General features: G+C 45.9%; 1 pseudogene; it reads right to left on the bottom strand.

Moving 5' to 3' along the window:
* Positions 1-689: 689 nt before the first annotated feature.
* LOC120310225 lies at positions 690-21262 on the bottom strand (annotated as a pseudogene).
* Between the last annotated feature and the right edge of the window lie 1693 nt (positions 21263-22955).

The following is a 22955-nucleotide window of genomic DNA, read 5'->3' as shown; positions in this document are numbered from 1 at the left end:
TACATTATTACAAAGTTAAAGTTCCCACCCCAGTATTATGCAATCAACTACATTTCCCAATAGAATAGTTTGGTGGGCTTTCTTATACTACGCCTAATCCCCAATTGCGGGAGCAATAGATGACCTTGATTCCCATGGGACATCTGATTGTTTTGACTAGCAAAACACCTGGACAAGTCCCCCTTCCTGTTTCATGTGGCAACTTCAAATGAGGGGGGAAATGGCTGCAGCTAGGCTCATTTGTGAATTTGACAACTATATGTTTAAAGAAAGCCAGTATTTTTAACCCAATTGGAACAAAAATGAACACACAGAGACACACTTTCCCTTTTTTCGCTTGCATACACTAGATCAGCGGTTCTCAACGTGTGGGTTGCGACCCCATTTGCGGTCGAACGACCATTTTATGGGGATTGCCAAACAGCGCAGTCCGCCATTTCCCCCCCTTTTCCTTAGCTGTGCTACTCCCTTTTATTCTATTGGCTTTTGAAGGCCAATAGAATAGAGTCTCTTGAATAGAGTCTAATTCTATTGGCTTTGAAAAGCCAATAGGAATTGTCCAGGCTGTCTCTGCCCTGCTGAGCCCGCCAAAAGTCCCATTCTGCAAACGGTACTGCAAGTTGTCTACAGCGAAGGTGAGCTGTCTGGAAGTTTCCACCCCTCCCTGCTGAGCAACTACTAAAAATGTAAGTAAAAGAGGGCCAGGGGTGGGAGGCCGGCAGGCGCAGGGAGGGTTGCTGGCGCGCATGGGGCCCGGCGGGTGCCTTACCTCCCTTTGGCTGGGCCAGCTGGTGGCCCAGCCGATGATCGCCCTGCCCCATCGCTGCTCCTTGCCAGCTACGCCTCGGCCGGCGCAGGGGGCGGCACCACGCATGTGCGGTGCTCCCGGGCAGGGAAAGTCCTTGACTTACAACCGGTTGGGTAGTCCTCAACTTACGACCGGTTGGGTAGTCCTCGATGTACGGCCGGTTGGGGGTCGTGGCATTAAAAAGGTTGAGAACCACTGCACTACATCTTTACAATGCCGGGAGGTTGATCTCAGACTCACTTCAGATTGCTTCTGCCTAAATAAAGCAGCTTGACCAAGTAGAGGTTTTGGAGTAATGAGAGGGGCAATTGTTTAACAGGTTTTCTTGAGAAAATTAATCAAATGGGTAATACCTCTGAAATTAAGAAATCTATCCTGGCAGCTTTCCAAAATCCAAATACATTTATTCACTGCTCCTATGGCAATTCTCTGAAAGAAGGAAGAGTGTTCTCCACATTTTTACACAAATGTTATTCTTTTTACACTCCATATTTTTAGATGGTTTCACGTCATAGTGGATCCTTTTATGCAAATTAAGGACACTTCAGTCCCTAAAGCAGAGTTCAGAGGGGAAAAGGATGGTTTTGTGGGGGGATGAACATTGGGTGTACATGCACAAAAACACCCACTGCTTTTCTGGGTACAGTTTTGAGTGCCCGAGATGACATTCTTGAAAGTGGGGTACCAAATGCCTGCGATGCTTGTGGTGACACTTGTGCGACTGGTGCGGCAAACACCTGCGAAGCTTGTGACAAGGCTTGTGTGAGTGTGGCCACAAACGCCGACTTTCAAAATGCTCACGTGAGTGGGGTTATGGGCGCACACTCACACACACATACACAATGGCCAGCCATCAGGTAGACCTGTGGCCAATAGGCCATGACCAACAGTCGGAAACAGCCCACAGATTAGGATCCCTTGCTCTAAAGCAGGGGTAGGCAACCTTGGCTCTTTTATGACTCGTGGACTTCAACTCCCAGAATCCCTTTCCCCTCAGTGTGGCTGGCTCAGGAATTCTGGGAGTTGAAGTCCCCGAGTCATAAAAGAGCAAGATTGCCTAGCCCTGATCTAAAGGGATCTCTCTCATCCTGTATGTATCCCTGATATAAAAATAATAATTTGATTGCTTTACACAGGCTATTTTTCCGCCCTCTATGGATTCTTTCTTGAGAAGCATCCTGTTTTCACCAAAACTCCTTCCGCATTGCAAACATTTCTATTTTTCCCCTGTATGGATTCTGTTATGGGAAGTAAGGGTGCAGCTATCACAAAAGCTCCTTCCACATTCCATACATTTCTATTTCCCTGCTTTGTGGATCCTCTTATGGGAAGTAAGGTGTCTTTTTAATCTGAAGCTCTTCCCACACTCTGTGCACAGATGCAATTTCTTCCGTGTGTGGGAACTAATGTGGTAAGTAAGGGAGCTGCTTGAACTCAAACTCTTCCCACATTCATTGCATACATACAACTTCTCTCCCGTGTGGATCCTGTTATGGGAAATAAGGACACGGTTATCACAGAAGCTCTTTCCACATTCCAGGCATTTATAGGGTTTCTCACCAGTGTGGGTCCTTTTATGGTAAGTCAGATAACCACTGCCAGCAAAGGTCTTTCCACAGTCTGTGCATTTATAAGGTTTTTCCCCTGTGTGGATCCTATTATGGAAACTAAGTTGACTGCTTTGGGTGAAGCTCTTTCCACACTCTAGACATTTATAGGGTTTCTCTCCTGTGTGAATCCTTTCATGAGAAGTAAGAGAACTCTTTATAGAGAACCTCTTTCCACACTCCAGGCATGTATAGGGTTTCTCTCCTGTGTGGATTCTTTTATGGCAGGTCAGGTAACTGCTGTTTCTGAAGCTCTTTCCACACTCCATGCATTTATACGGTTTTTCTCCTGTGTGGATCCGTTTATGGGAAGCAAGGGCACAGCTTTGCGTGAAGCCCTTCCCACATTCTATGCATTTAAAGGGTTTTTCTCCTGTGTGGACCCGTAAATGAGAAGTAAGAGAACTCTTTACACTGAAGCTCTTCCCACATTCCAGGCATTTATAGGGTTTCTCTCCTGTATGGATCCGTTTATGGGAAGCAAGGGAACTGCATGTCCTGAAGGGTTTTCCACACTCCGTGCATTTATAAGGTTTTTGGCCTGAATGGATCCTTTTGTGGGAGGTCAGTTGATTACTAGTTCTGTAGCTCTCTCCACACTCAATACACTTATAGGGTTTCTCTCCCGTATGAATACTTTTATGGGAAGCAAGACCACTGCTTTGGCTAAAGCTCTTTCCACACTCTATGCATTTATAGGGTTTTTCTCCCGTATGGATCCTGCTATGGGAAGTAAAGGAACTCTTCACACTGAACCTTTTATCACAGTCCACACATTTATAAGGTTTTTCCCCTGTATGGATCCTTTTGTGGGATTTCAGGCAATTTCTGGTCCTGAACCTCTTTCTACACTTCATGCATTTGTAAGGTTTCTCTCCAGTGTGGATCATTTCATGATAAGTAAGAGAAGTCTTTATAGTGAAGCTCTTTCCACACTCCATGCATTTATAGGGTTTCTCTCCCGTGTGGATCCGTTTATGGAGGTTCAGGTGACTGCTGTTTTTGTAACTCTTTCCACACTCGATGCATTTAAAGGGTTTTTCTCCTGTGTGGACCCGTAAATGAGAAGTAAGAGAACTCTTTATACTGAAGCTCTTCCCACATTCCAGGCATTTATAGGGTTTTTCTCCTGTGTGGACCCGTTTATGACAAGTAAGAGAACTCTTTTCACGGAAGCTCTTTTCACACACAAGGCATTTATAGGGTTTCTCTCCTGTATGGATCCTTGTATGGGAAGCAAGGACACCACTTTGGATAAAGCTCTTCCCACACTCCATGCATTTAAAGGGTTTCTCTCCCGTATGGATCAATTTATGTGTAGTAAAAGCAGTATTCGTCCTGAAGGTTTTTCCACAGTCTACACATTTATAGGGTTTTTCCCCTGAATGGATCCTTCTATGGCATATCAGGTAACTACTAGTACTGAAGCTCTTCGCACACTGTAGGCATTTAAATGGTTTTTCTCCAGTATGGATCCTTCTATGGGAAGTAAAGGAACTCTTCACATTGAACCTTTTACCACAGTCCACACATTTATAAGGTTTTCTGCCTGTATGCATCCTTTTGTGGGATTTGAGACACTCCTTGTTCCTGAACCTCTTTGCACACTCTAGGCATTCATAGGGTTTTTCTCTGGTGTGGATTTCTTTATGAGAAGTAAAGGAACTGTTTGAATGGAATCTTTTCCCACAGATCGTGCACTTATAGGGCTTTCCCCCTGACTGTATTCTTTTATGGGAAGTTAGATTACCTCTCCATCCAAAGCTTTTTCCCCAGTCCACACCTCTGTAGGGCTTCTCCGTTGCCTGGGTCTTTTTATGGGGAGTAAGTTTATTACTGCTGAAGGTCTTTCCAGTTTTGTAGTGGTTACTAAAATTGGGGTTTGCGTTGAATCTTTTTCTACTTTGATATTTCCCCGTATTTTCTTTGGAGTCACCTTTGGTCAGCAAGCAATCGATTTCCACACATTCAAGAATAGATTTTTCTCTCTTCTTTTCATGTTTCCTCCTCTCCCGTTGATTTGTAGGTGTCTCTTCAGGTATTTCAGTTTGGATGATTTGCAACGGCATTAAATTTGGCTCTTGGTTATTTTCCTTCTGCGCATCTAATGCTTGAGTGGGAAGAAAAATAAATTAGAATAATACACAACGTACAGTTTGCAGTCCCAGTGCATAGATTTATCTATTACTGGGAATCTGCGGAGAAAGAAACGGGGGAAAGGACAGCATGAATATTAGTTATTAACTTAAAAGACTACCGTGACTGCTGACCTAACCCTCATTCTTGGCAGTTAAAAATTTAAAGCAAGAACAGGTCGTGACATCAGGACATGGCACACATATTGTCTCACATATGATGCACCTAAGTTACAGTCAATAAGAAAAGATATGTCACTGCAACATGAAGCAAGACAAAATTTGTTCCCGATTAGGACAACTGCAATAGGCAAAAACATCCTCTCCCAATAGCTCTGCAGTGATGACACAGGGCCCAGAATGACCACAAGACCAAATGTCAACCCTTGCCAGAATGACTGATCACCCCACTGATCTCTTTCTTCTCAATGAAATCGTGCTACTTAGAAGACCATGAAAGCAGTCTGGAATTAACGTAAGAGGACAAAAGAAGAGATGAAATCATTTTTAACAAGATACATATAGATGTAAGTTGTGACTAAAATGTCTAGTGACCCCTTGGTCTGACATAATTTTCCTCCAGAGGAACGCTTACCTAAAGAGGCCACCATCCCAGACATTTCCAACATGACTTCTCGATGCAGGGCTTTCTCACTGGGATCCAGCAGCGACCACTCTTCGCCACTGAAATGGACGACCACCTCCTCAAAGGACACAGGACCCTGAACAAAGAAGAATCCTGTAGAGATGGGGGCCAGGTAGAGGTCGTGAGCAGCAAACTGCCCCTCCAAAGCCTGCATGCCTCTTCTCTCTACACGATCTCATCCCTACACATCACCATGGCGATGTGGGAAACTACAGCAGGCTGGTACAATGACCTCACCTGCCGGATATCAGCTAGTTTACACCAACAGGATGTTGCAGCAAACTGCTCCTTGTTTTGGGCCTCCTGGCTTTCTATTCTTAAGGATTGGTAAGGAGTTTAACCAATGAGCCGAGGTGCCGCAGTAGTTAGAGTGCAGTACTGCAGGCCACTTTAGCTGACTGTGTTCAGCAGGTCAGCGGTTCAAATCTCACCGGCTCAAGGTTGACTCAGCCTTCCATCCTTCCGGGGTAGGTAAAATGAGGACCCAGATTGTTGGGGGCAATGTAAATATATATATACATTGCTTACTGGTGTACACCGCTTAGAGAGTGCTTGCACTTAAAGCGGTATATAAGTCTCATAAATAAATAAATAAATAAATAAATAAATAAATAAAATGCTATTGTTACGCTATTGCCATGTTAAACTTTGGCTGCTTGGAAAACAGATAATACTTAAGTAAAGCAGACTTAGCCTAATTATTCGTGCCTCCTGTCTGCTTTTCTTGATGATAGACAACATGACCTGCCAGGTGGCATTTTGTGAAACCAGAATGATATAACTACTAAGGAATTCCATACATTTTTAAATCTTAAATGTTGAGAGGTAGGCTTGGTTTGATTGATCATGAATTTAGATTTCTAATTTTCTTGTTGTGTTTTGCTTAGGAATAGCAATATCATATGTTGAGTCCCCAAAGGAAACTAGAGGTTCCCTACTGCTCCCCCATATTAGTTGCTGATCTCTTCCTTCCTACCTGAGTTGAGAATCCTGCTGCTCTTTCAGCTCCACTAATAGACGGAGATGATTCAGTTAATGGCAACTCCATTTCGTTCACTAGGAAGGAGAGAGACAGGATGGAAACAGGAAAGGCTGCAACTTCATCTTTTCTAGCTTGAAGACCTGCCCAGGAAACCTCCATTGGGCTCTTCTACACTCTCCTTTTGGTGGCCTTTCATAGGCACCATCATGGGAGCCAAGAAGAAAAAGAGAAGACCAAACCCCACCACATACTGAAGAACAAACCTCAATTGGATTGTTCTCCTGACCTTCTGGAACAACATATGGAAGTACATTCTTGGCAACCAAAGCATTTCCTCAATCACTATAAATTCTCTCCCTCCCTCCAATTCCCTGCGGCTTAAAACCATCATGGAAGAGCAATTTGTGAAATTCTAGCAACCCAGGAACATGCCTGCAAGGACAGCTGGAGTTGGAAATGGTCCAGCAGGGATCTGTGTAGGAATTGAGTTGAAATTATCTCTTGAGGAAGGCCAAAAAACAGGTTTGCTGTCTTCCGCATCATTGAGAACAAAGAGAAATCTTTCATGATGGAGGAGCCAGACTACAACTCAAGGTGGTCCCTAGAAAAGTGGGTCTTCTGCAAAAGGGAAACCATAGAGTGGATCTTAAGGATGGAAATTCCTTTGTGCGCCTTAAGTCTTCTAGCTTGAAGAGGGAGTTATTGCTTTTTTTATTGGGTCACCTTCTACTAAATCCAATGGCCAAGACATGAGAAGACACAGAGAATTAACAATAACTAGAATCTTTCCAGAAAATCTCCAATCCAGTGGAACGATCTTCCCTTACCTAGTGAGGTTTCCTGATGTTGACTTTTCTCCTTGGGGATCCCTCTGAAAGACAGATCATGAGAAAGATTTGTGGGATCCACCCAATTAGTCCCCATTCCTGGAAGGACCTCAGAACGTGAAATAGAAGCAATGGAGAGGGCTGAAGATACAGGACATGAGAGGATCTGGATTTTATGTTCTTTCCACAAGGTGGCCAAACCCTCCTGTCCATCGGTGGGGATGGATGGAGGCCCATGGGAGAATTGCTCCAAATGAGATACTCTTTGGAAGAATGCAAGGACAATTTCTTTAATGAGGCTCTTTAAATGATCTACTTGCATTATCAATCACCCAAAACTCTTATCAGGAAGGTATTTAAGAATTCAAGCATGCAAAGTTCCCTTCATATTTCCCAAAAGAAGCATCTCTCACCTGGGGCACTTCCTGAGTAGGGGGTCGGACTAGAAGACCTCCAAGGTCCCTTTCATTCTATTCCTGCTTCTCCTCTGCCACGCTCACCAGGAATCTCTCAGCCACTGGCACCGCCCGGCAACTGGTCTCCGCTGGCTCTCCGAAGACCCTTCCCGTCTTGGAAGCTGAATCTGAAGGAGACTTGAGCAAGTGGTCCCTTTAGGCTCCCTCTCCCCCCCCCCCCAACTCTCTTCCCCTCCTCCGTTGTTAGATCTTCTGCATGCACAGCCCGGAGCAGTTAACGGGTGGATTCCCCGCTCCCTCCAAGCCTCGGGATTCGGAGTCTGTTTCTCCTTCCCTGGGAAGGATCTGAGTCGCGGAACCCCCCCTTGCCCACCCCCCTCCCCCAAATTCCCGAGGAACTCAGAGGCGGCAGTCTCCCGACCATGCAGACAGAGTCGAGCATGCGCTGTGGCATACAGTCAGTCTGCAGTCCAGCGAGCGCCCCCTGCCGGGAGCTGCGGTGATATCACGGCTGTGGAGGAACTTGGAGGCTATCCAGCCCAACCCTCTGATCGGCGCCGGATCTGCCCTGGAGGACGAGCTCTGCCATTTAGCTTCTGGTAAATGCCACGGGGAGGTAACAGGCCTCCCCTTGCCCTTGCGCTAATGCCGATTTGCAGAAAGTCACCCGGAGGGGATGCCGGTTCTGTCCTTTTGGGAGCCGATCGATTCTCTATCCCACTCGCTCTCCCTGCCGCACTGTCTTCCTCTACTTTTCTCCCTTTCTTTCCCACTTCGTCTTCCTCCGCCTCTCTCTCTCTCTCCTTCTGTCTCTCCCTCTCTTGCTCTTTCTGTTCCTCTCCCGTTCTCTCCCTTCATCTCCCCCCTCTCTGTGTGACTATGTTTGTGTGTGTGTGTGTTTCTGTCTGTCTGTCAGTCTCTCTCTCTCTCTCTCTCTCTCTCGCACTCACTCACTCACACACACACAAACAAGCAAACAAACGTTCTGGCAGAACTTGACACCTGGTGCTGCTTTTGGTATATTTTGAGAGCTTGACACCTGCTGATATTTCCCCAAAAAATGGGAATGCAGACTCAGTCATGGATCAATCGAGTTTCAGTATTTATATAATTTGTAATAATTATGTAATTAAGGGGCGTAAGAAAAATGCGGAGGGGAAAAGGGCAGCCACTGCCTAGAAGATAGAAATAATATAAGAATCAGAATCACTGCAGTTCCAAGGTCCCCTCCAGTTGTGGCTGCACATAATGTGGGTAAGACAAAATGGTGCGTCCCGGTTTCTCAGCTTCTGCTCCAAAGAAACTATGGAGTCTCCCAGTCATCCAGCTATGGTTGACCCAAAGGTGCTTTTCCAGGAGGCAACTGGCCTTTCTACTTCTTTTTTCCTTTGAAGACGTTTCTCATCCAAGAAGCTTCTTCAGCTCTGACTACTCCCCACCATCCAGTGAGAGCTGAAGGTTTTCAAGGAAAGTCCAATTGCCTTCTGAAAAAAAGGGCCTTTGGGGGCTCCAAAGGCTTTCTCCAATAAGGAGAAATGACGAGACATTCTACCCAGAGACTGATGACTCAAGAGAAGGGAGGATTCCCATTGGCGCAACTTATTCCTGGTAGGCCAACTCTTAGGAATCCCTGTCAAGACACCCCTCCTCCCTATTCCACTTCCCTTCTCTCTTGGGAGGGGGCTTGTGGGAAGCCTCCATGGGCTCTGCTGGGGTGCCCCTGTTACTGCTGGTGGGTCAGCTGGCGAGGGTCCCTGGAAGGGAAGGGAGGAAGGAGACACTCCCCCAGAAGAGGAAGAAGGGGGCTGGGACCTCGAGAAGAGGCGTTGGGGGAAAGGCTGCAGGGCAAGGGAGACAGGACCGTGCAAGGTTCCTCCCTTCCCCCCACCTCCCTTTTGGCCACGCCCCTCCCAGTGCGATTCCCTCAAGCGGCGAGGCGGGAAAAGCCGTTGAGAGAAAATGCCGCGGATCTGAGGGAAGAGCTGCCTTCGGTCTTCTTCGGGGCTCTTCACAGACGGATTCGACTTCTTTTTCTCCGTCGGACTCTGGATGAAGCCTCCTTCTGAGCCCCTCCTATCCTTCAGGGGCTCCCTCCACCCCCATACAGCTTCCCCCTGAAGAGGGCTGGGACCCCCCAGAGAGATGTTGGGGAAATGGCTGCACGGCGAGAGGTTGCAAGACCCCCCTCCCCCTTCTGGGCACGGCCTTCCCAATGCGATTCCATCAGGCGGGAAAAACCGTTGATAGAGAGACGCGGCTATGAGGGAAGCGCAGCCATCGGGCTTCTTCGGGGCGCCTCAGAGACGGCCTCGAGTTCTCTTTCTTGGTCGGACTGGATTAGGTCTCCTTCTGGGCCCCTCCTCTGCCTCAGGGGTCCCTTCAGAATCCTTTTCCAGCCTCCTCGTGACTCTTGGGGCCATTTTGTCCAAAGGCGTTGAAGTGTCTCCGATTCAGGCAGCCCCCCCAACTCATAAAGGAGCAGGGCCACACTTGGGGGAAAGCCCCATTGATGCTGGGGGTCCGGGGGGGGGGAGAAAGGGACTGCGACCCCTCTCCCGAAGAGACGTTGGAGAAAAGGCTGAGGGTGAGGCAGGATGTTGCAAAACCCCTCCTCTTCTGACACCCCCCCTTCCAGTGAAGCAGGAAAAGGCAGTCCTTGGAGGGGTGAGAGGAGCCTCTTTGCTGGCTGGGGGGAGGGGAAAGTGGTCCCCCTAGGGAAGCACCACCATTGAGGTTCTGGGGCTCCCAAGGATGGACCTGACTCCTTTCAGTCTGAGTCCTAATTAGGCCTCCCTCTCTTCTCTCTCATGGGCCCCCTCCCCCCCTCAAGAGCCCTTTTCTAGCCCCCTCAAATCTTGGGGGGGGGGTGGCATCACATCCAAACACTTTAAAGTGTCCCTGATTTAGGCAGGCGGAATTAAAAAAACCCAACCCAAAAGGAGAAGTACCACAATTGCTCCCCCTCTCAATTCAGCAGTTTCTCTGATGGGAAACGCCCTGCCCCAGGTGAATCCCTCAGGGTGACCCCAAGGCTGAGGCGAGATGACTGGGAGGATCCCCAGATCCCAGGACATGATCCCCTTCAAGGCCTTGGCTTCCATTCACCCCCAAAAAGCCTTCAAAATAATAATGGTATCTCTTACAGGACTTTCTTTTCAAAGGGAAGGTGGAATTGCTGGCTGGAGAATATTTTGAATTAATGTATACAATTAATATATTATTTAATTGTATAGAATGGGAAGATAAATGTCTTCCCACTTAATACCCAGACACACACACCCCACTCCTTGAACCACAAATTCTTGTCTGCCACTCAAAGGTGAAATGTACGTTCAGACTGTAGAAAGTTGCAAAAGGGTTTCAATTGTCTGATTCCCCTTTAGGTCCTTTGACGTAAAGGAAGAAGATATTGTTGGCTGAAGCACTATCAATGCTGTATGGATTATCTCCACAGATGTAAAATTACATAATTAGGAAAATTCTAAAAAAAAGGCCAAGATTTTAGAATGAGGAATGTTCCCACATTTTATAGGTTACACTTTCTCTCGTTGCTTGCTTCTTTTCATAGATAAATCTACCTTGTTAATGCTTTTCTCATTCCATGGTTTTCTATGCATCATTGTGCAACGTGAAACTGAATCAATCTAAACTCATTCCACCTCCTACCACTTTCTAACTTTTTATTACACACACACACCATCTCCCAAGTTCCCTACATCATCATCATCATCATAATAATGATAATAAAGTTGGAAGGGACCTTGGAGGTCATCTAGTCCAACCCCCGGTCAGGCAGGAAACCGTATACCATTTCGGACAAATGGCTGTCCAGTCTCTTCTTAAAAACTTCCAATGTTGGAGCATTCACCGCTTCTGGAGTCAGGTTGTTCCACTGGTTAATTGTTCCGTCAGGAAGTTTCTCCTTAGTTCTAGGTTGCTTCTCTTCTTGATTAGATTCCATCCATTCTTCTTGTCCTGCCTTCAGGCGTTTTGGAGAATAGCTGGACTCTCTCTTCTTTGTGGCAGCCCCTGAGATATTGGAACACAGCTATCATGTCCCCCCTCGTCCTTCTCTTCATTAAACTAGACATATCCAATTCCAGCAACCATTCCTTATACATGTTAGCCCCCAGTCCCCTAATCATCTTTGTTGCTCTTCTCTGTACTCTTTCTAGAATATCAACATCTTTTTTACATCGTGGTGACCAAAACTGGATGCAGTATTCCAAGTGTGGCCTTTGTTCAACGTGTATTAAGTAGGGCATCATTTACATTGTGCCACAACTGTTTCCAATAATTTATTAACCTTTCAAAATTAGAAAGGTTGTTAATAATCAGGAAATACACTTTTTAAAAGCTATATTAAGATAAAAAGCACAAAGTCGCATTCCTGCTAGTAACAATATTCTCCAAAACCATAGAAATGCTACAGTCCCATAATGTGTCAAGTACGATTGACATTTCTGATCAATTTGGCATCACAAAATGAAATAGAGGCACTAAAGTGATATTTGAATATCATGAGAAATAGAAAATATGGTACGATTACTTTAATCTGAGAAACTGAACAATTAATAATTTAAATCAAGCAATTTAAATTCTTTTTTTTAAAAAAAAACATTGCTCATATGGTACACCGTTGGAGCAATAAAACCATTTATCAAGTCCCTTTCAGACGGGTTAATGCAATTTTGCACCAGACTGAACTGTAGATATAAACATTTGGGAGACATTTTTACTTGTAAGCCAAACTTGTACATATACAGTATATGAAGAAAAAAAAAGCTTAAAATTCCTTGCTACATGATTTTCAACACAATGAGAGCTAAAATGAATATACACACATACATTTCCCCTTGCTTTGCTTGCATACACCAGCTCTTCACAAACCCTGGAGGCTGATCCCAGACTCACTTTAGATGTTGCTTCTGCCTCAATAAAACAGCTTGACCAAGCAGACGTTTTGGAGTAATGAGAGGGGCAATTGTTTAACAGATTTTCTTCAGCGGGACCTTACCTTTCACTAGATCAGTGGTTCTCAACCTTATTAATGCCGCAACCCCCAACCGGTCGTAAGTTGAGGACTACTCAACTGGTGCAGCACCGTTTGCAGAATGGGACTTTTGGCGGGCTCAGCAGGGCAGAGACAGCCTGGACAATTCCTATTGGCTTTTGAAAGCCAATAGAATTAGACTCTATTCAAGAGAGTCTATTCTATTGGCTTTCAAAAGCCAATAGAATGAAAGGGAATAGCACAGTTAAGGAAAAGGGGGAAAAAATGGCGGACTGCGTTGTTTGGCGACCCCTGTGAAATGGTCGTTTGACCCCAAATGGGGTCCTGACCCATAGGTTGAGAACCACTGCACTAGATAATACCTCTGGAAAAGAACTCTATTCTGGGACCTATTCAAAATCCAAATACATTTATTCAGCTGCTTCTACAGCAATGGCCTGAAAGGAAGACTGTTCACCACAATTTTCCACAGATGTTATTCTTTTTACACTCCCATATCTTTAGATGGTTTGATATCCCTCCCGTCCTGTATGTATCCATGATGTAGATCATATTAATACAGGAAATAAGTTGATTGCTTAATTTTCCGCCCTCTGTGGATTCTTTTTTGAGAAGCATCCTGTTTTCACCAAAAATCCTTCCACATTGCAAACATTTCTCTGCTGTGTGGATCCTCTTATGGGAACTAAGGTGTTTTTGTAATCTGAAGCTCTTCCCACATTCTGTGCTCTGATGGAATTTCTTCCGTGTGTGGGAACTAATGTGGTAAGTAAGGGAGCTGCTTGAACTCAAACTCTTCCCACATTCATTGCATACATACAATTTCTCTCCCATGTGGATCCTGTTATGGGAAGTAAGTGCACGGTTCTCACTGACGCTCTTTCCACATTCCAGGCATTTATAGGGTTTCTCTCCTGTGTGGGTCCTTTTATGGTAAGTCAGATAGCCACTGCCAGCAAAAGTCTTTCCACAGTCTGTGCATTTATAAGGTTTTTCTCCAGTATGGATCCTGTTATGGAAAGTAAGTTGACTGCTTTGGCCGAAGCTTTCCACACTCCAGGCATGTATAAGGTTTCTCTCCCATATGGATTCTTTTATGGTAGGTCAGGGGACTCCTGGTTTTGAAGCTCTTTTCACTCTCCATGCATTTATAAGGGTTTTCTCCTGTGTGTATCTGTTTATGGGAAGTAAGAGAACTCTTTCCACTGAAGCTTTTTCCACGCTGCAGGCATTTATACGATTATTCTCCATTATGTGTCCGTTTGTAGTAAGCAAGGGAACCGCATGTCCTGAAGGGTTTTCCACACTCTGTGCATTTATAAGATTTTTCACCTGAATGGATCCTTTTGTGGGAGGTCAGTTGATCACTATTTCTGTAGCTCTCGACACACTCAGTACACGTATAGGGTTTCTCTCCCATATGAATTCTTTTATGGGAAGCAAGGTCACCACTTTGCCTGAAGTTCTTTCCGCACTCTAGGCATTTATAAGGTTTCTCTTCTGTATGGATCACTTTATGCTTAGTAAAAGAAGTGTTCATCCTGGAGGTTTTTCCACAATCTACTCATTTATATGGTTTTCCACCTGAATGGGTTTTTCTATGGCATCTCAGGTAACTACTAGTGCTGAAGCTCTTCCCACACTGTATGCATTTAAAGGGTTTTTCTCCTCTGTGGATCCGTTTATGAGAAGTAAGAGAATACTTTACACGGAAACTCTTTCCACACTCCATGCATTTATACGGTTTCTCTCCTGTATGGATCCTTTTATGGGAAGCAAGGACACCCCTTTGCCTAAAGCTCTTCCCACATTCTATGCATTTAAATGGTTTTTCTCCCTCATGGATCAATTTATGGTTATTAAACGAACTGTTCATCCTGAAGGTTTTTCCACAGTCTACACATTTATAGGGTTTTTCCCCTGAATGGATCCTTCTATGGCATATCAGGTAACTACTAGTGCTGAAGCTCTTGCCACACTCTATGCATTTAAAGGGTTTTTCTCCTGTATGGATCCGTTTATGGGAAGCAAGGGAACTGAATGTCCTGAAGGGTTTTCCACATTCTGTGCATTTATAAGGTTTTTCACCTGAATGGATCCTTGTGTGGGATGTCAGTTGATCACTATTTCTGTAGCACTCTCCACACTCAATACACTTATAGGGTTTCTCTCCTGTATGAATCCTTTTATGGGAAGCGAGGCCACCACTATGCCTAAAGCTCTTCCCGCACTCTATGCATTTAAAGGGTTTCTCTCCTGCATGGATCAATTTATGCTTGCTAAAAGAATTGTTCATGCTGAAGGTTTTTCCACACTCTACACATTTATAGGGTTTCCCCCCTGAATGGATCCTTCTATGTGATATCAGGTAACTACTAGTGCTGAAGCTCTTCCCACACTCCATGCATTTATAGGGTTTCTCTCCTGTATGGATCCTTTTATGGGAAGCAAGGACACCCCTTTGCCTAAAGCTCTTCCCACACTCTATGCATTTAAATGGTTTTTCTCCCGCATGGATCAATTTATGGTTATTAAACGAACTGTTCATCCTGAAGGTTTTTCCACAGTCTACACATTTATAGGGTTTTTCCCCTGAATGGATCCTTCTATGGCATATCAGGTAACTACTAGTGCTGAAGCTCTTGCCACACTCTATGCATTTAAAGGGTTTTTCTCCTGTATGGATCCATTTATGGGAAGCAAGGGAACTGAATGTCCTGAAAGGCTTTCCACACTCTGTGCATTTATAAGGTTTTTCACCTGAATGGATCCTTGTGTGGGATGTCAGTTGACCACTATTTCTGTAGCACTCTCCACACTCAATACACTTATAGGGTTTCTCTCCTGTATGAATCCTTTTATGGGAAGCAAGGCCACCACTTTGCCTAAAGCTCTTCCCGCACTCTATGCATTTAAAGGGTTTCTCTCCTGCATGGATCAATTTATGCTTGCTAAAAGAATTGTTCGTCCTGAAGGTTTTTCCACACTCTACACATTTATAGGGTTTTTCCCCTGAATGGATCCTTCTATGTGATATCAGGTAACTACTAGTGCTGAAGCTCTTCCCATACTCCATGCATTTATACGGTTTCTCTCCTGTATGGATCCTTTTATGGGAAACAAGGATACTGTTTGAACTGAATCTTTCCCCACAGACCATGCACTTATAGGGCTTTCCCCCTGACTGTATTCTTTTATGGGAAGTTAGATTATCTCTCCACCCAACGCTTTTTCCCCAGTCCACACCTCTGTAGGGCTTCTCCGTTGCCTGGGTCATTTTATGGGGACTATGTTTATTACTGCTGAAGCTCTTTCCAGTTTTGTAGTGGTTACTAAAATTGGGGTTTGCTTTGAATCCTTTTCTTCTTTGACATTTCCCTGTATTTTCTTTGGAGTCATCTTTGGTCAGCAAGCGATCCATTTCCACACATTCAAGAATAGATTTTTCTCTCCAAGTGTGCTTCTCTTCATGTTTCCTCCTCTCCCATTTATTTGTAGGTGTCTCTTCAGGTATTTCAGTTTGGATGATTTGCAATGGCATTAAATTTGGGTCTTGGTGATTTTCCTTCTGCGCATCTAATGCTTGAGTGGGAAGAAAAATAAATTAGAATAATACACAACGTACAATTTGCTGTCCCAATGCATAGATTTATCTATTACTGGGCATCTGCGGAGAAAGAAGAGGGGGAAATGATAGCATGAATATTAATTTTTAACTCAAAAGACTAACATGGCTGTTGATCTAACACTCATTCTTAGCAAAAAATTTAAAAGCAAGAACAGGTCTTGACGTCCGGACGTGGCACACAAATTGTCTCACATATGATGCATCTTAGTTACATTCAATAAGACAACATATGTCATTGCAACACGAAGCAAGACAAAATTTGTTCCTGATTAGGACAACTGCAATAAGCAAAAACATCCTCTCCCTCAACATCTTCTGCTCTGCAGTGATGACACAGAGCCCAGGATGACCACAAGACCAAATGTCAACCCTTGCCAGAATGACTGGACACCCCACTGATCTCTTTCTTCTCAATGAAATTGTGCTACTTAGAGGACTATGAGCACAGTAAGGCTGTCATTAAAGTGTCTAGTAATACCTTGGTCTGACTTAATTTTCCTCCAGAGGAACCCTTACCTAAAGAGGCCACCATCGCAAACATTTGCAACATGACTTCTCGATGCAGGGCTTTCTGGCTGGGATCCAGCAGCAACCACTCTTCGGTACTGAAATGGACAGCCACCTCCTCAAAGGACACAGGACCCTGAACAAGGAAGAATCCCTGTGAGCAGACTCGATAGAATTTGCGAGATCTCCTTTCGTCCGCAAATCCAAGTAGCACAAAGGGAAAATTCTTCATTGGACATTTCCCTAGCCGGACTCAATGTATTACATGCTAAAATGGGCAGAATTCACAGCCTATAGCAAACAGCCAATTAGGGCATGACTGACTCTGCTGAGTGTTATCAACCCATCTTGATCAAGCGGCAGAGTGTGCCTTAGACACACTATTTACCAATGGCTCCACCATTTCATGATATTTGCAAGAGATTCTGTGGGATTTCTGTCTGACACAGTAACCAAAAGGTGTTTGTGGTTCTTTGAAGGATCAGCCTTGCTCCCACTCGTGAACATTCATGAAAATACAAGGAAGGCACTTCTGGCTGTCAAGATGCAGATGATACACAAAGCGGTTTCTGCTCCTCCTGTTTTTATTGCTTTCCCCAATGATATGAAAATAAGATAATACTTAAATAGGTTTAACCTAACTATTTGTGTGTCCTGTCTGCTTTACGTGGGTTAGACAACATGACCTTCCAGGTGGCATTTTTTGAAACCAGAATGATATAACCACTAAGGAATTCCATACATTTCCAAAACTTAAATGTTGACACATGGGCCTAGTTTGACTGATCATGAATTTACATTTCCAATTTCCTGCTCAGGAATAGCAGTATCGTATGTTGCATCCCCAAAGGAAACTACAGGTCTCCTACTGCTTCCTCATATTAGCTGCTGATCTCTTCCTTCCTACCTGAGTTGGGAATCCAGTGACACTTGCAGCTCCACCAATAGAACGACATGACTCAGTGACCAAAGGTGACTCCATTTTGTCCACTGGGAAAAAGAGAGACAGGATGGAAACAGGGAAAAGCTGCAACTTCATCTTTTCTAGCTTGAAGACACAACTGAAGATTTCTTCCTGTCCTGTTCTGGAAATCTCCATTAGTCTCTTCCACACTCTGCCTTCAATGGCCTTTAATAGGCTCCATCATGGGAGTGAAGAGGAAAAGGAGAAGACCAAACCCCAGCACAGATTGAATAGCAAACCTCAATTAGATTGTTCTATCCTTTTAAAACAACACATGGAAGTACACTCTTGGCAACCAAAGCATTTGCTCAATCACTGCAAATTTTTCCCTTCAGCTTGAAACCATCATGGAAGAGCAATTCGTGAAATTCTAGCAACTCAGGGACATGCCTGCAAGGACAGGTGGTATTCGAAATGATCCAGCAGGGATCTGTGTAAGAATTTAGTTGAAATTATGTCTTAAGGAAAGCCAAAAAACAGGTTGCTCTCTTCTGCATCATTGAGAAGAAAAATCTTTCATAATGGAGGAGCCAGACTGCAACTCAAGGTGGTCCCTAGAAGAATGGGTCTTCTGCAAAAGGCAAACCATGGGCTGGATCTGAAGGGAGGGAATTGCTTTGTGTACGTTAAGTGTTCTAGTTTGAAGAGGGAGTTATTGCTTTCTTATTTAGCCAGCCAAATCCAATGACGAAGACACAAGAAGACACAGAGAATTAAGGATAACTAGAATCTTTCCAGAAAATCAGCGGAACGGTCTTCCCTTACCTAGTGAGGTTTCCTGACGTTGACTTTTATCCTTGGGGATCCCTCTGAAAGACAGATCATGAGAAAGATTTGTGGGATCCACCCAATTAGTCCCCATTCCTGGAAGGACCTCAGAACGTGAAATAGAAGCAAAGGAGAGGGCTGAAGAGGTCGGGACATGAGAGGATCTGGATTTTATGTTCTTTCCACAAGGTGGCCAAACCCTCGTGTCCATCGTTGGGGATGGATGACGCCCATGGGAGAATTGCTCCAAACGAGATACTCTGGAAGAACGCCAGAACAATTACTTTAATGAGGTTCTCTAAATTATCTACTTGCATTATCAACCACCCAAAATTCTCTCAGGAAGGTATTTAAGAATTGAAGCACAGAAAGATCCCTTCATAATTCCCAAAAGAAGCATCCCTGACCTGGGGCACTTCCTGAGCAGGGGGTCGGACTAGAAGACCTCCAAGGTCCCTTTCATTCTATTCCTGCTTCTTCTCCTCTGCCACGCTCACCAGGATCCTCTCAGCCACTGGCACCGCCCGGCAACTGGTCTCCGCTGGCTCTCCGAAGATCCTTCCCGTCTTGGAAGCTGAATCTGAAGGAGACGTGAGCAAGTGGTCCCTTTAGGCTGCCTCTCCTCCCCCCAACTCTCTTCCCCTCCTCCGTTGTTAGATCTTCTGCATGCACAGCCCGGAGCAGTTAACGGGTGGATTCCCCGCTCCCTCCAAGCCTCGGGATTCGGAGTCTGTTTCTCCTTCCCTGGGGAGGATCTGAGTCGCGGAACCCCCCCTTGCCCACCCCCTCCCCCAAATTCCCGAGGAACTCACAGGCGGCAGTCTCGCGACCACGCAGACGGAGTCGAGCATGCGCTGTGGCATACAGTCAGTCTGCAGTCCAGCGAGCGCCCCCTGCCGGGAGCTGCGGTGATGTCACGGCCGTGGAGGAACTTGCAGGCTATCCAGCCCAACCCTCTGATCGGCGCCGGATCTGCCCTGGAGGACGAGCTCTGCCATTTAGCTTCCGGTAAATGCCATGGGGAGGTAACAGGCCTCCCCTTGTCCTTGCGCTAATGCCGATTTGCAGAAAGTCACCCGGAGGGGATGCCGGTTCTGTCCTTTTGGGAGCCGATCGATTCTCTATCCCACTCGCTCTCCCTGCCGCACTGTCTTCCTCTACTTTTCTCCCTTTCTTTCCCACTCCGTCTTCCTCCGCCTCTCTCTCTCTCTCTCTCCTTCTGTCTGTTTCTCCCTCTCTTGCTCTTTCTGTTCCTCCCTCCCTTTCCCATTCTCTCCCTTCATCTCCCCCCTCTGTGTGACTATGTTTCTGTGTGTGTGTGTGTGTGTGTGTGTTTCTGTCTGTCTGTCAGTCTCTCTCTCGCACTCACTCACTCACACACACACACACACGCAAACAAGCAAACAAACGTTCTGGCTGAACTTGACACCTGGTGCTGTTTTTGGTATATTTTGAGAGCTTGACGCCTGCTGATATTTCCCCAGGAAATGGGAATGCAGACTCAGTCATGGATCAATCGAGTTTCAGTATTTATATAATTTGTAATAATTATGTAATTAAGGGGCGTAAGAAAAATGTGGAGGGGAAAAGGACAGCCACTGCCTAGAAGACAGAAATAATATAAGAATCAGAATCACCGCAGTTCCAAGGTCCCCTCCAGTTGTGGCTGCACATAATGTGGGTAAGACCCTCACCCCTGCGTCCCGGTTTCTCAGCTTCTGCTCCAAAGAGACTATGGAGTCTCCCAGTTATCCAGCTATGGTTGACCCAAAGGTGCTTTTCCAGGAGGCAACTGGCCTTTCTACTTCTTTTTTCCTTTGAAGACGTTTCTCATCCAAGAAGCTTCTTCAGCTCTGACTACTCCCCACCATCCAGTGAGAGCTGAAGGTTTTCAAGGAAAGTCCAATTGCCTTCTGAAAAAAAGCACCTCTGGGGCTCTAAAGGCTTTCTCCAATAAGGAGAAATGACGAGACATTCTACCTAGAGACTGATGACTGAAGAGAAGGGATGATTCCCATTGGCGCAACTTATTCCTGGTAGGCCAACTCTTAAGAATCCCTGTCAAACCCCCCCTCCCTATTCCACTTCTCCCCTTCTCTCTTGGGAGGGGGCTTGTGGGAAGCCTCCAAGGGCTCTGCTGGGGTGCCCCTGTTACTGCTGATGGGTCAGCTGGCGAGGATCCCTGGAAGGGAAGGGAGGAAGGAGACACTCCCCAGAAGAGGAAGAAGGGGGCTGGGACCTCGAGAAGAGGCGTTGGGGGAAAGGCTGCAGGGCAAGGGAGACGGGACCCTGCAAGGCTCCTCCCTTCCCCCCACCTCCCTTCTGGCCACGCCCCTCCCAGTACGATTCCCTCAGGCGGCGAGGCGGGAAAAGCCGTTGAGAGAAAGAGCCGCGGATCTGAGGGAAGAGCCGCCTTCGGGCTTCTTCGGGGGTCTTCACAGACGGATTCGACTTCTTTTTCTCCGTCGGACTCTGGATGAAGCCTCCTTCTGAGCCCCTCCTATCCTTCAGGGGCTCCCTCCACCCCCATACAGCTTCCCCCTGAAGAGGACTGGGATCCCCCAGAGAGATGTTGGGGAAATGGCTGCACGGCGAGAGGTTGCAAGACCCCCCTCCCCCTTCTGGGCACGGCCTTCCCAATGCGATTCCCTCAGGCGGGAAAAACCGTTGATAGAAAGAGAGACGCGGCTATGAGGGAAGCGCAGCCATCGGGCTTCTTCGGGGCGCCTCAGAGATGGCCTCGAGTTCTCTTTCTTGGTCGGACTGGATTAGGTCTCCTTCTGGGCCCCTCCTCTGCCTCAGGGGTCCCTCCAGAATCCTTTTCCAGCCTCCTCGTGACTCTTGGGCCCATTTTGTCCAAAGGCGTTGAAGTGTCTCCGATTCAGGCAGCCCCCCCAACTCATAAAGGAGCAGGGCTACACTTGGGGGAAAGCCCCATTGATGCTGGGGGCCCGGGGGGGGAGAAAGGGACTGCGACCCCTCTCCCGGAGAGACGTTGGAGAAAAGGCTGAGGGTGGAGCAGGATGTTGCAAAACCCCTCCTCTTCTGACACCTCCCCCTTCCAGGGAAGCGGAAAAGGCAGTCCTTGGAGGGGTGGGAGGAGCCTTTTTTCTGGCTGGGGGGAGGGGAAAGTGGTGCCCCTAGGGAAGCACCACTATTGAGGGTCTGGGGCTCCCAAGGATGGACCTGACTCCTTTCAGTCTAATTAGGCCTCCCTCTCTTCTCTCTCATGGGCCCCCTACCCCCTCAAGAGCCCTTTTCTAGCCCCCTCAAATCTCGGGGGCGGGGGTGGTGGCATCAAGTCCAAACACTTTAAAGTGTCCCTGATTTAGGCAGGCGGGATTAAAAAACCCCAACCAAAAGGAGAAGTACCACAATTGCTCCCGCTCTCAATTCAGCAGTTTCTCTGATGGGAAACGCCCTGCCCCAGGTGAATCCCTCAGGGTGACCCCAAGGCTGAGGCGAGATGACTGGGAGGATCCCCAGATCCCAGGACATGATCCCCTTCAAGGCCTTGGCTTCCATTCACCCCCAAAAAGCCTTCAAAATAATAATGGTATCTCTTACAGGACTTTCTTTTCAAAGGGAAGGTGGAATTGCTGGCTGGAGAATACTTTGAATTAATGTATACAATTAATATACTATTTAATTGTATAGAATGGGAAGAAAAATGCCTTCCCACTTAATACCCAGACACACACCCCCCACTCCTTGAACCACAAATTCTTGTCTGCCACTCAAAGGTGAAATGTACGTTCAGACTGTAAAAAGCTGCAAAAGGGTTTCAATTGTCTGATTCCCCTTTAGGTCCTTTGACGTAAAGGAAGAAGATATTGTTGGCTGAAGCACTATCAATGCTGTATGGATTATCTCCACAGATGTAAAATTACATAATTAGGAAAATTCTAAAAAAAAGGCCAAGATTTTAGAATGAGGAATGTTCCCACATTTTATAGGTTACACTTTCTCTCGTTGCTTGCTTCTTTTCATAGATAAATCTACCTTGTTAATGCTTTTCTCATTCCATGGTTTTCTATGCATCATTGTGCAACGTGAAACTGAATCAGATCTAAACTCATTCCACCTCCTACCACTTTCTAACTTTTTATTACACACACACACCATCTCCCAAGTTCCCTACATCATCATCATCATAATGATAATAAAGTTGGAAGGGACCTTGGTGGTCATCTAGTCCAACCTCCTGCTCAGGCAGGAAACCCTATACCATTTCAGACAAATGGCTGTCCAGCCACTTGTGATATAGGCTCTCCTGCTTGAGCAGAGGGTTGGACTAGAAGACCTCCAAGGTCCCTTCCAAATCTATTATTCTGTATTCTGTTATTCTGCAGTTCCTAAAAGCCAACATGAAGTCAGGATTGTCTCCAGTCTTTACCCTTTTTTAAAAATCGGCTTAGCTCAGGAAAAAAAGTTTTAACAACAACAATAATAATAAAGTTGGAAGGGACCTTAGAGGTCATCTAGTCCAACCTCCTGCTCAGGCAGGAAACTCTATACCATGTCAGACAAATGGCTGTCCAGTCTCTTCTTAAAGACTTCCAATACTGGAGCATTCACCGCTTCTGGAGTCAGGTTGTTCCACTGGTTAATTGCTCTGTCAGGAAGTTTCTCCTAAGTTCTAGGTTGCTTCTC

The sequence above is a fragment of the Crotalus tigris genome, unplaced genomic scaffold, assembly GCF_016545835.1.
Source record: "Crotalus tigris isolate CLP2741 ecotype Arizona unplaced genomic scaffold, ASM1654583v1 scf7180000018154.1287802725:315790, whole genome shotgun sequence".
Taxonomy (NCBI): Eukaryota; Metazoa; Chordata; class Lepidosauria; order Squamata; family Viperidae; genus Crotalus; species Crotalus tigris.
This window is presented reverse-complemented; position numbering and strand designations above follow the sequence as displayed.